The sequence below is a fragment of the Triturus cristatus genome, chromosome 8, assembly GCF_964204655.1.
Source record: "Triturus cristatus chromosome 8, aTriCri1.1, whole genome shotgun sequence".
Taxonomy (NCBI): domain Eukaryota; kingdom Metazoa; phylum Chordata; class Amphibia; order Caudata; family Salamandridae; genus Triturus; species Triturus cristatus.
The window spans coordinates 1381829535-1381843669 of NC_140591.1; the positions used below are offsets into that span (position 1 = coordinate 1381829535).

Below are 14135 nucleotides of genomic sequence, written 5' to 3' on the forward strand. Positions count from 1 at the left end.
GGGGGCCCTGGTAGTGACGGTGGCCACTCCCAAGGCTGTGGAGGAGTTACAGGGCGATCCAGAGTCTGCAGATACCAAGGGGTACTTCATGCAGCAGCACAGCGTGGTGCTAAGCCAGGATACCCAGGGATGTCTAGAGTTGTCCCCTGGAAGAACTACGGCGCCCCATTAGTCCTACGGGCGGTTGTGGGTCTGAGCAACCGGGGGCTGCCAGCATACGCTCCGCCCACCTCTTTCGGGGGGGGGGCGTAAGTAAGCACGTGGACTGGTGGTCCACGGATGGGAGGGGTGGCCCCTCCCAAGATTTGGTATGCACCAATCGGCGACTGTCATGGTGTAATTTAGGCTTATCAGACGGGCAGGCTGCTAGGGGTTGGCCTGCCCTGGGATCGGATCGCCCGTAAGATAACCCACCATGTTTGCATATTGGTTATGCTAATAAACCTGCAGCAATATTTCTCCACTTACAAAAAGTGTCGTGTGGTTTATTTATGTATTTACTATGTGTTATGTGACAACAGTTGCCGATATTGGCACTAATGATTGGTAGCGCCGCTCGCGCTAGCATAATGCACTACCAATAGCCGATTGCAAAACATATTAGTAGCCTGGCCCCGTCCCTCCTTGTCAAATCATCAAGTTTGTGCCCCGCATTGGACCAATGAGAAGTGTTTTCACCCGCGGCCTGCCCCGCATACTGCGCAGCTGCCGCCTTAATCATTATCCGAAGTCAGAGGCAATCAGCGTGTCTTGCAGCAGGCCTCATCCATCGCAGATTAATTAAAATGAAAAAGGCCGTTCCGCAGTGCCAGTAAGTTTAGCAGCGTTATATTTGTCTGCAATGTTATCTTTGAAATGCATTATTATGCTAAATAACATTTTATAGTGTTGGACCCGTGGCTGCAGCTCATCCTCCACTGCTGCTGGCTTTTAACTTTTGCAGCGAAATCTTTTTTTTAAATTTAAAACCAGCTGCAGTGGCGGAAGAACAGCAGCTGTGGGCCCCACACAATAAAATGTTATTTTGCAAAATAAGCAATGTGAATGCTTTGTAGACAGATAGGCGTGGGCAGGCAGTCCGTCCGGTGGCCCTGTGTGATGCCAGCAGTTTCTGCAGAGAGGAAGAGACGCAGCAGGCCTGAGGGCAAGAGGAGAATCGGAGTTAACAGTGACCCCGGTACTACCTCTCACCTTAAAGCAGCTCTGCGCTGTTCCTGCCCGTTCTGTCACTGTCCTGCCTGTGCTGTCCTGATTAAGCGGTGCCCGAGCCATGCTTCCGCTTTCTGTGCTGTGCGGCCTGTGCCTCTGCCTTCTGTGTAGGCGCTGTGCCAGCTCTGTCCGTGGTGTCATATCGTTCTGCCTGCACTGTACTTGTCCTGCCAAGGTTGTGCCTACTCTGTCTGGACTGTGCCTCTAGTCTACCCTGCATGCTCTGGGCATATGCCCTGTCTGCTCTGTTCCTCTCCTAGCTGCACGTTGCCTCCGTGTGCCCTGCCTGCCCTCTCGATCTGCCCTACACCTGCACTATGCCCAGTGCTTAATTTGTTACATTAGCGTTCGTTTGGTTCCACGGGCACAGTGATTTTGTGGTTTTTGTTATAGCCACATAATCAGGACCACTGGCCATATTTTGAGCAAACACGGGACCGGAAGTCTTATATATACTATGGGTAGCACAATTTTGCGCGGCTCTTGCATGCTTTTTAATGATTAGTATATCGACACGTTTTGCATAGCTTTTCGCACCGTGACTGCCTGTGCAAAACCTTAGCAAATACGAGCCCACCCTCAAAGAGCGGTGACTTTGCATACCCTAGAAACACCAGCACGAGTACTTTAAATTACAGGGCAAAATTTGGGAAGGTTTTTTTTATCACCTTTTGGGCAAACTCTGGACGTTGGATTTGTCTTTCCCTGTTAATGGACTGATTACTTCACTGTTCTGATTGAATGTATCTGTTTTTCAAACCACTACCGGAGGAAAAAACAATTCACAACAATAGAATTTGCACGTTGCCTCCGTGTGCCCTGCCTGCCCTCCGGATCTGCCCTACACCTGCACTATGCCTGCTCACAGTTTGCCCCACTTACGCTACAACTGTCCGGCCTGCTCTCTGCGGGTGTTAATGCTGCTGCTGTGCCTGCTTTGGCCGTACTATACCAGTCGTGCCTGTCCTGGCCCACTCTGCTTGTAATATGCCTGCCATGTCTGTGCTGTGTCTCCCATGCCTGATCCTTGCTCTGGATGCTCCACCCACAGCTTTTTCAAAGTTCCTACAGAAAGGAAGTATTTTATTCATTAAAAAAATGATAATAAAAATGCAGTTGGGCTGGACTTCTAACCAAGCACTCTACAACTACCGGGTAGGGCCTCTCAATAACCCTTGGGCTCTTAACCAAGCACATCGTCGCTGATCTAGAGGAGCCGCTCTGCTCACTAAGTCTCAGGCTGCCAAGCACGCACTCTACGATGCAATGGAGGAGACACTCCCATTTTAACCAATAACTCTACCCCTGAGTTGCAGGAGCAGCACCCGAGAGAACAGCTTACCTTTTCCAGGCTGGTGCTTGATGTTGGGCGAGTGCTCTTGACTCTGCTCTGAAGCGCGGTTCTCGTCGCTATAGGTTCTGTCTTCTTGGTGTGCATCAGTGTTGGCGGCAAAAAATTGCCTTGAGTGGCATGTTCAGTTAATCTTGTTTTTCTCTAATCAGCTGTGTGCCAGTGTTCAGTGTTATATTTGTCTACAAAGTGGCTGATTATTCTATATAACATTTTATAGTATGTGGTGCTCACGGCCGCAGCTCTTCCTCCACTGCTGCTGGCTTTTAACTTTTGCGACGAAAGACATATTTTTTTCAAGTTAAAAGCTGGTAGCAGTGGCGGAAGAACTGCAGCTGTGAGCCCCACACACAATAAAACATTATTTAGCATACTAAGCCATTTGAATGCTTTGTAGACAGATATAACACTGAACACTGGCACGTTCGGGTAGACTTGATCTTCTTGTTTTTTTGCCATCAGCTGTGCACTAGTGTTCAGTGTTATATTTGTCTGCATTATGTTAAATTACTTTTTATAGCGTGGGCCCACGGATGTAGTTATTCCTCCACTGCTGCTGGCTTTTAAGTAAAAAAAAAAAGATTTATTTTGCCTTGAGTGGCACATTCAAGTAGTCCTGTTTTCTGTCATTAGCACACATTCTTGCAATGTTATAAAGTAAAACTAAAAGTCCTACAACGCATTGTGTTATGCTAGTTCTTCAAAGCCTTGTACTGGCTAAAGGTAGCACACATTGTGGGTCCCTTGGACGCTATTCAGAACAGCCCACCAAGTGCTGCTGAGTTCCTTCCTGGCCTCCAGTAATTTTCAGGCATAAATTAAAATGTCAAGTTAACTCTGCCTCTGGTGATTAATTGTCTTCCTGGAGAGAGACAGGAGGTTTGTCTAGGGGGAGTTGTGACTGCTTGTAAGGTAGTACAGATGGTTAATATACCTGCTGCATTAAACGTTTACCATGCAGATGAAAAAGTGCATATAATGTAAAGTAGGTCAGTGTGTTACTGCTTCTGTCAGAGAGATCCTTTTGTTACCTGCAGTTTGTAAGTTAAAATCCTATCATAGAACAGCAAGCTATTAACTAGTCTGAGTGTCATCAAAGAGCTGCATGCAAACTGCAAGTTATATATTACAGCTATATGTTTTTTTTGTCCAATCTTTCATTATCCTAATCTTGCAAAAAGGGTTCATTTGGGTAGAAATCAATTCTTATTGGAGAGTAACCCTAACAATGCTGTTGTTTTTAAATTCTGAATTTGCGCTTTTCCATACTTACAACACTTAAAATATATTATATATGCCTACAATGACAATCATGGATGACATGTGACTCCTATACCTTGTAGTCCTGTCTGATGTAACATTCCCTATATACTGATTTACACACGTAGGATTGTATCTATGCTGTGTGTGTATGATGCAAAGTGCTCTGACGCCTTACACTGGTGTGAGAGGCACTATAAAACTAAATTAATCTGAGAGACAGTGGTTATGCTATGGAGACTTGAAGGACAGTGTTAAAGGGTTGTACTGAGGGAATGCGTGTGAGGGGTGGTCATTGGGGAGCACCAACAATGTCACACAGGGCGCCACGCCGCCACCAATGTGCAGGAATATTGCATAATGTGCAGTGTGGTGGTGGCGTGATGCCGGTCGCAGCCGGTCACGTCACCGCGTGGTAGTAGTAGCATGATGTAATATGTTTTAATACTCTACTATACTGAATAACCCCATACCCCTTCGGCCACTGGTAGTGACTGTGACTGACTCATTCAAGTGTATTGCCTGATTTTATTCAGTTCATCTGTTTAGTGTTTTCACAACATTTTGGTTTATTTTGCCACATAAGCTATGTCAAAGTTGTACCTATTAAATCATAGACTCTGTTAAAAATGGCAGACCCTACCCCAGTATTGTCCTTTCCCCAAATCAGCACATACATCACTGAAATTGTCCCTTTTCAATGCATTAGTGATTTTAGCTAATTTATTCCAAAATTGTGCTTTAAATGCACTTTTGATGTAATCCTTTTCAAAATGTTCACAGGGCAGGGGAACCTCCTATCAAAACCTTATTATAAGGAAGACTCCCTTGGAGAAATTTAGATCAGGTATATATTACATCTGACTTTTAGCACTGCCAGTTGATGATGTGGGTGGAGCTAATATAGTAAGTGGGTGGAGCCAGTGGAGGAAGTGGGTGGAGCCAGAGAAAATGGGTGTGTCCTCCGACAAACATTTGAGCACCTGCACTTCATATTTTACAAATTAAGCACTGGATTATTCGCCCCTCATTACAGTTCGCACCCAGATTCTTTACCGTTTGCATCTTTATTGTGGGTGGCTTCCCTAGGTAGGAATCATTGTGCCGTTCAAACTTCCCCCTCTCTCCTCTTACTCCAGCTCATTTATCATCCTGTATTATCTGGATTCAGCCTGTTGGTGAATGAGCAATACAGTGTTTCTACCTAATTCTAAGTGCTTATGGCTATGTATGAAGGATCTTAGACTTTTGGGAGATGTAGGCCTATCTGCTGGTATTTCAGTTACAGCCTCAGTCATGACATTTATTTAATTCAGAAAGCTTCCAATTGAAGCTGACTTTGACTAACCTTTGTGTTTTTCTTTTTAGGTCGAGCCTACTGCACATGAGTTGTCTGCAAGAACTGTTGTGGTCAACAAAAGGACTTTAATCCCACCTCCTACTTACCATTGGATCACTGCTGTGTCGATCTTCTTTGCTGCCTCCTAAATCGTTCACGCAGCGGATACACCACTTCCGGTCAAAGCGAAGGAGCCCCGGTCAAGCACAGTCTCCTTACACTTACTTTCTTTATCTATTGTTGAAGATAATTTCTTTTTTAAAAAGGTTGCTTTCCACCGTCGCTGTTTCCAGCATTTCCCTTAATACACCCTCCAACACCAATGCTGTGTTCTGACGCTCTGAACTCAGCACACACCACAGAGTGAGCCGATTTGTAAATAATTCAGCTGTGAACATTGCCTTAGTTTCTGTCCACTTCTTTTGCTCTGTTTTCTGCTTCTTACCTCTGCCTTTCAGCACAGAAACTGTAACATGGCGTCCTCATACTGTCATCTGTTCCAAGCTGCCTGCGAGCGGCCGGATGTCTTTTGTTAGGGAAGTCCTGCCTGCTGTTCATTCCTTGTCTTATTTAGACCTGCATGACTGCAGTTAGGCCTTTTCTAAGCTTCACAATGCTGGCAGATAAGGGACACTGGTCGTTTGCCGAGGATTACATGACGTAGCGACTGTGGGAGTTAGGATTGAACCAAGGTCATCCGAGACCAATTTAGCTACTTTACCTCCTCACTTAATTAGAGGTGTACTGTTCTAATTGAAGCAGAATATTTCCCCACCTGTTGGTGCCTTTTGTTAGTTGGAAGGGCTGGGCCAGAGACAGTCACGTGTGTTTGCTCTGAATGTTCACCAGCCTTTCGGCCTTTCTACCTAGACGTCAGCGGATGTTTAAATTAGAGAGATTCCTGGAAACACTGTTCAGCTTGCTACAAGGGTTAGTTCATGTTTCTCGTACGGTATGTAGCCTTTATGTAGCAGTGTTTCAGATGAACATGGGCTAGTCCATGACGTTGCTCTGTAAGGTAGAAAGTAGGTTTTTTTCTATCTTTTTGTATTGGGTACATATTACAAGTTTGGACCTCTATGGGGCCAACTCAGCCTTTTATCTTTCCGAAGTGCATTAATAAGTGGCATGCCGCATGACGAAACTGCAAATCTGCTGTAGCGATTATTGTATAAAATTCAATCCTCCCTCTAGCCTCCGTGATGCACATAGCGGTGAAGACGATTCGCTGGCCCCTACCCCGCTTTGCTGTTCCTCGGAGCTGAAAGTCCATTGAGTGCTGCTGCCTGTGAGTCCCGCCTCACCGGCTCCACTTTGTGTTGATTAGACCTTGGGTTTCTATTTCCACCTCTGGTCAAATCTAGCCATGAAGCGAGGTCTCTGCTATGTACCCGGTGAACTTGTGGTTTGTTCATACTCCCTGCTTTTAACTCCACCATGACCTCATTTCCTAGACTGGACAGTGTGTGCCACCTGCAGGCCGTGCCTACACCTTGTCCAGGCATGACAGGTGGTGGCCAACACACCTCAGAACTGGGAAGGAAATGCTTTCTGTTTCACTCGTTAAACCCTCAGATGCCCCTGGAATATAGTGGCACTAATAAGACAAAAAAAACCAAAAAATATATAAATATTTACCATGCGCTCAATCCAGGAAGCTACAAATCTCACAAATACAATACAATAGGTATTGCATTTACAAGGATTTCAGCTATTGGCATTGTAAATGACAAGGCCTTTTATTTATGTGTTGGTTCATAAAACAGATAAATTAAATGCATTGCCATTTACAATGCAAATAGCTTAAACTCTCGCAAATGCGAGACCTATTGTATTGCAAATGTTTGTTTCAAGTAGGGGCCACACTACAGTTGAAAACAAATAAAACACTTACTGCAGTTTCACCAAACCAAAACTGGAATTGATGAATGTAACATTGTACTCCAACTGGCTAAGTACATTTTTGTGAAAGCGTGTCTAAAAAAGAAAATATTATTTTCAAAAAAGTTTCTCTTGCGGATGACTCCAGTTGCAGAAACCCGCAGACTACAAATGGACTGATTGGGAATTTACAATTATGTTTAGACCAGATACAAATTGTGGTAAAGCAGACCCTACGTCTCTGCAGAGTCAACCTGAACAGAAGAATAAACTGAATAATTATCCACCATTAATCTTGCCATCTTCAACTTCAAACTGTCATTTAATTAAAGAGGAATCATTATTGACAATACTATTTGCAGAAACATAAACTAAAGATAAAGAAGCTTTCCTGAGAGAATAGGAAGACAGACGTGAGAAAGATGAACTACTGTACCAAGGAAAGGCTATGTACTTGCTGCCAGTTTAATTAAGACAACACGCTAAGAGTTGACTTCATGATTCTGAAACTGTCAGGGAATACCAGAACAGCTAAAGCATTAGCAGCAGTGAGGAAAACATTTTGGTGGCCAACTTTATTTATTGATGCAAAACCACATGTACAACCATGTTCCATTTCTGCTCAGATAAAGAGTTCCTATATTAAACCTGTGCGCCTTTTCAGATCAGTGCCTTTTCCACCCAGGAAGCAGTGTCAATGGATTTTGTTGTACACTCCCCAAGAGTCCAGCTCCACTCACTGTAATTTCAATGGCTGTGGACCATTTAATCGAAATGGGTAATGTTATATCAATACCGGGATGCTCACTTCACAAGAGTTAACACAAATCTTTGTACCTCTACTGTATTAATTACTGACTGTTGCGCTTTATCTAAAGAATAAGATATTGAAGTCAATCTGCTTAATAGTTATCATCTCCAGACCAAAGGGCAGACTGAAATATTAAACTAATGTGTTTAAAAAGATTTATAATATCAAACCTTGCAACAAGCGAAGGATTGGACTAAGGTGTGGTTTGCAGAATTAACATTTACCATTACTGAACATTCAATTATCAGGATATCACCCTTTTCTTGCATGTATGGACTTCATCTGAAAATAATACCATTAGATATGTTCCTGATCACATCAATTCATTCAGTCGAAGAACTTTAATTGACCTGAAGAAAGTTAAAAAGTCATCTCAAGCTACAGCTAGTAATCAGAATATTCTGATTATAAAAGAACCACTGTAAGTCAATACATAGTGGGTGAGAAAGTATTGCTACTCACTAAGGGGGATATTATCAACAAAATGCGATAAATATCGCTAAGCGCGTTTACCGCATTTTTTTTTATCGCCGTCTATCGCTGGTTCACATCACATCATTAGCGGCCTATTATCAAGGCGCCCACTAAGATGTGATGTGAAAGCCAGCGATAGCGGGTTTTACCGGGAGAAATCCTGCGATAAACCCAGTGCGATAAAAAAAAGCTTGCTAATAGGCAAGCGTGGTCGTAACCTGACTATCCACCTCCCATGTAATGTATGGCTAAGTCATATTTCATTTAGGCATCAGGAAAATGCTATAAACGCGTTTAGCGCACGTTTTTTTAACGCGTCGCTGGATTCGGGCCGCATTGGTAATAGGGCGATGTTGTGTTAGCGACCGTTTTCATGGACTTTAAGTCAGGAACGCCTACCTTACATGTCATTAGCGATGACATGCAAGGCGTAATTGAAAACGGTCACTAACATTATCAAGCAAGCGCTAAAGCAGTTTAGCGCTTGCTTGATAATAGTGCGATAGAATTATCGCCGCTTTTCACCCAAAAACGGACGCTAAAAGCAGCAATAAGTCTATAGCAAGACCTTGATAATATGCCCCTAAGTAACTACATATGACATTTTTTCCAAAGTTATTAGAAAGACTCATTGTTTTATTTTTCAATTGGAGATATTGTGAATCCAGTTGCTGTAGCACAAAAATTGCCCTATTCCATTAACATTTTTCATGTATTCGATATATCTTTGTAGAAACTCTGGTCCGGAAAAACATCCGTAGTTCCCAATCCTGTGCTAACCAGGGGAATGCTGAAAATTAACATAAAGTACATAAGATTGTAGCTGCAAGAATTGTTAAAAAACAATTGAAGTATCTGGTAGATTGGAAGGCCTTTGAGTAGGAGTAGTGATCATGGGAATTGGCCTCCAATCTTCATGCCCCATATTTATTAGGGGAATTGTGACCCAAAAATCCAGATAAATTAGTAGCTTCACCTGTAAATCTTTTAGGGCGATGGAAGGAGAAGTACTGGCATTGCGCTTATATTTCCGTGCTCGGTGGTTGCAATTCTCTAATCTTAAAGTCCTATGTGCATTCAGAGGAAAGGAAGGCTGGAAGTGCATGTGGAGCATTGGTGCTGTCTGGTGACAGCCTTCATATACTTGGGATAGTATGGAAGGGACCAGGGTGCAATTTAGGACTGGTGGCATTTTTAAGTTATTGAGTATAAATTCCTTAGGGCCCAGAGCAGTCTTGCTAAGCAATTGAGTCGATTTGTTGCAGCAGGCATGACCTTGTGACCAGAACTACTATTTTCATGGCTACACATATGTGAATGCATAGTGTTTTCTGTACAGTTTGTGCAGATTCACAAATGTAATATTAAGAAATCGGATTATTATTGTTAATCAGATTATTATTATTAATAATCACTACTTTTGTGACAGTGAGCCCTCTAGGTCACTAAATTAACCTGAGCTCAACCCCTTGGTAGCTATGGCACAGAACAGACAGGCTTACCTCAGGACAATGTATATATTATTTAGGCAGTACCAAAACAGTAATAAGGTTAAAAGACACAGCAATGAAAATTCCAATCCAAATTAGAAAAATAGTGTAAAATGTAATAAATATAATTACACGAAAACAACAAAATCCCAATACGGGAGATCAGAGATATTTCTTTTTAAAATTGTATGTAGAAATAGATACAAAAAGCACAAAATGCCAATGATAGTCTATGGAAGTGGTAGACCAGTACCCAGGCATGAGTTGAGGCTGGCTGCAATGGAGCCCTGGTCGAATGCAACAAGCAGATTTGTCCCAGTGAAAGTCTGAAAGTCAAAAAGTTTGAAAAGATTTCAATTGTCAGTGCAGAAAGGCACTTTGTCACTTTTCTGAAGAAAAACATTGACATTTCTTCTAAGAACAAAACAGTCACGGTAGTACACTTCTAAGGCCCCCGGGACTTCAGGGAAGGACACTTACAGACTCTCAGGGTATCAGGGAGAGGCCAACAGCAAAGTCCAGTCCATATACATTTACCACTGTTCAGCTTTGATCTTTAGGAAAAAGGCCCCTTGAAGCTTGCTATCTCCCTGCACCCATACAGGAGCTTAGCCAGCTGACCCTAGGAGTCCACTTCTTTGCACTGGGCAGATGGGGGGGAAGATCCAGTCCTTCAAGGCTCTTAAAATATCACAGACATCAGGTCCAATCCGCTTCTGTTCTTCTGCAGGTCCAGAAAGTGTGCTGATGGGGTGCCTTGGGATGCCATATTGAATCCTGGCACTAGCTAGTGGGTATTACTCCTTGGCACCCAATAACCAATGGGGTAAACAATTCCAGGGGGTAACTCTACCCACTTTTTCAGTAGGTAGTGTTTGCGTTACTGAAAACAGACCCAAAATGCCATTTGCCAGGGCATTTTCAAGACGGTGAAATTCTTGCGCTACACTAAACTTGGGCTTTGAGGGTTGTGCATGTTTAGGGGAGCATACTATGGTAATCACTAGAATTCTAACATGCCAAACACTAAAATCCAGTTTGAATCAGACCCTGTACCCACAGCAAATTAGGTGACAGGAGTCTGATAACACAAAGGCAGAATCGTACAGAACCCAGACAGGGGATACATAAGAATTGTCCTGGCATCCTGTTATCTCAGTTTCAAGTGCACCAAAGTTTTACATGTGGCTCAAACAGACCAGTTTGACAGGACTTGACACCATAGTGTTAACAGAATGCCCCAGTCCTCACCCTGTATAGTCTGCTGCAATCAGGGGTATCATCCTTGGCCATTTACGTCAGCTTATTTTGTATCTCAGTTGAGGAATTTCGTTCACGCCTTGTTCAGGCCAAGAACAGGCTGAGATTTGCTAGAGAGTGATTGTAAATTAGTCTGTAGGAGCTTCAGTCTGGGTAAATGTAACTTTCTAAAAGTTATTTTTCTTTAATATTATTAAAAATTCAACTACAGCATGGAACTGTATTTTAAATAACTATTAAAATAGTGTTTTCATTATTTTTCTAGCTGGTCCTATTTTTGAGATACAGCATTATTATTTTATTCTGTACTCTGTTTTTTTACATAAGACAGCTAGGCCTGCCATGGTGAAAATAGCTTTATTTGGCCTTGTCACTGTAGGGACAAAGTAATATTAATTTTGTCTATGCCCCGCTTTTAAATATCATGCACCCTGCTTTGTGGGCTACCAAGCCTACAGAGGGGGGACTCATTTGTATTTAAAAGGGCAGTCTTTACCTGAACAAAAAGCGATATTTTTTCAGGTCTCTCTGCAGGTTTTACACAGCAACACTCAGGCTATAAAGGGTGGGCCTGTAGCCATGTTAGTACTGCCACTGTTGTGGATGACCCAATAGATGCTGCAGCTCACAAGTGGCCTTTAATTTACAGGCACTGGGTGCACTTTCTACCCCATATACCAGGGACTTAGAGGCAATTTAAATGTGACAATTAGCAATAAGCCAATTTAACCATGCTTAAAGAGAGTTCTCAGGCACATTACACTTGCTTAGCAAGAGTAGGAGAATTGGTAGTTCTAAAGTTAGCAAAAATAGGGTCAAGAAAAAGGAGAAACATATGTGGTGGACAAGCAGAAAAGGCAGATTCCCAACACACATAAATTAGTGTATGAGTGTCAGCAGACATGTTGCATGGGTTTGATTCTAGCCTGTGCTCAAATGCCACATTTGGCTAATGTCTTTTGGGGTTTTTAAGATTTTTTTTAAGGTCTTGTGGCTTTGCCAGATGCAGAGAACAGAAACTGTACTTTTTTGAGCACGTAATATTGATACGCTTTCCAATTGCTGGTAGGTCTGACATTTTAGCTGGAAGCAAAGCCTATTGGCTATATTAATGCTTGTCCAAAAAAAGAGATCTATTTGCTTTGCCAAAGACTGTTTTCAAAATGAAGCAATCATCCTGCTCTATGACAATCATCAAAGAGATTGATTAGAGGAGTATTTTGGGATGAGATCCTATTCAGCAAAAATATCTAACTAATGCCATTGGCAACTACTCTTTAAAATCTTTCAGTGAAATTAAAAAGGAGGGAGCGGTAAACTTCAAAGCTTCCGCTCTTCATTTAAAATACTACAACAGGAGCTCAAATGCTCTCTCTGCTCACAGAGTAAACTGAAAAAGATTAATTCTAGTCTGTTCCATGGGAATCCTAAACAAATCTTTAGGGCCCTTTAAGGGAAGAGGTGTGGTGCAGCGGCCAGGGCGACTGTCTCCGGAACACGGGGGCTCACGGGTCGATCGCCGGCGCCAGGTGACTCTGGGCAGTAGCTCGCTCAATCGTCCCGATGGCCCCCAGCGCCGGGACACGTCTCCAGAGGTAGCTGTGTGCTTTACAAATGCTGGTATTTCTAATTCTACTACAATAATTGCATGTATGAAATTTTAAAAATATCTTACTTATTGAACTACTTTGGAAAAAAACTATGAAAAGAATGTAATAAATATGATAATTTGTAAAATTTGATACATGCAATTATTGTAGTATGATTGGAACAGAATCAACTGCTTGCTTAAATGCATACAATCTGAAGAAATACAGGTCAAGTGGGTACTCTTCCCTCTTTTTTTTGTTTTCCCCCCCTGCACCCAGACCTCCAAGTACCTTTCTATATTTGACTGAGAAACATGGTGCCAGTGTGCCTGTTTCCTTTCTCTCTGCACAACAGAACAAAAGGGAGCCCCCCAGTACCCAGAGCAACACCCTTTTTATGTCAATGATACTCTATAGGAACACTAGCTCAGGTAGCATCTTTACATTCAAAGACTTCAAACCTCACTCATCACGAGTGACAGTGACACGATTTAAGGTTAGGTTGAGTGCAAACTCACACACAGTGGCGGCTGGTGACATTTGAAAGTGGTGAGGCGTAAACTTATCATGGTACTGCACTGAGGCGAGCGAGCGAGCCCTAACAACTCCTCCGAGAAAATTTTGAAAAAAGAGTGGATAAATGGAGCATTTTCAAGCAAATTTGAGGAAGCAGGAAGGTTGATAAGGCACTTGCAAAAGTATTATGACAGGATCTGTAATAACATCCTTATATCCATCAACTTTACCCCAACACAAGTACAAACACACACTCAAACTCTTTCAAGTACACACATAAAGCACAAGTCACAAACATTTGTGTAGGCTTAAAGACCTATAAACAAAAAAGTATACAGAGACCGCTGCAGCTGCAAGCAGACGTGAAATACTCGATTTACTCACAAAGTGACAAACACAAAACCCGCAGCCAGACATACTGGGCCCGGTGCCACCTCATAAGCACCCCTGGTCACACCTTCCCCAGTTTTAAGGTTGCGTCAATCAGAATACAAGCATTTGCAATGCAATAGGTCTCGCATTTGCGAGAGTTTGAGCTATTAGCATTGTAAATGACAGTGCCTTTTATTTATGTTTTAAAAAAAAAAAACTTAAATAAAAAGCATTGTCATTTACAATGCCAATAGCTCAAACTCGTATAAATGCGAGACCTATTGCATTGCAAATGCTTGTTACCCTTGAATCTCAAAATTGGCTTTCAACATTAACAAATCCATTCATTGTCTTAAGGACCCATTTTGGAGGAGATGCTTTCTGAGCCTAATTCAATCAACTCCTCTAGAAGCCATGAGAATGAAACTTTAATTAGCATAGAACTGGGCGCGTCCTTTTTCTGCTGAAAGATTTAAACTATTTTTAGTTGGTATTTCAGGCAGCACCTAAAAAAATTTAAAGCCGCAATAAGATTGTCCTAAACACAATAGAGAGCGGGATGTATTCTTGGCTTGCAACCTGT

The 14135-nt window shown here is 42.5% G+C and overlaps 1 long non-coding RNA gene across 1 annotated transcript in view; it reads left to right on the forward strand.

The window, feature by feature from the left end:
• LOC146805791 (uncharacterized) overlaps positions 1–7713 on the forward strand; it is an 86623-nt gene extending 78910 nt beyond the window's left edge. Inside the window, exon 3 of the long non-coding RNA XR_014967511.1 lies at positions 5189–7713. This is a non-coding gene — a long non-coding RNA (uncharacterized LOC146805791). The remainder of the gene's footprint in view (positions 1–5188) is intronic.
• The last annotated feature ends 6422 nt before the right edge of the window (positions 7714–14135 follow it).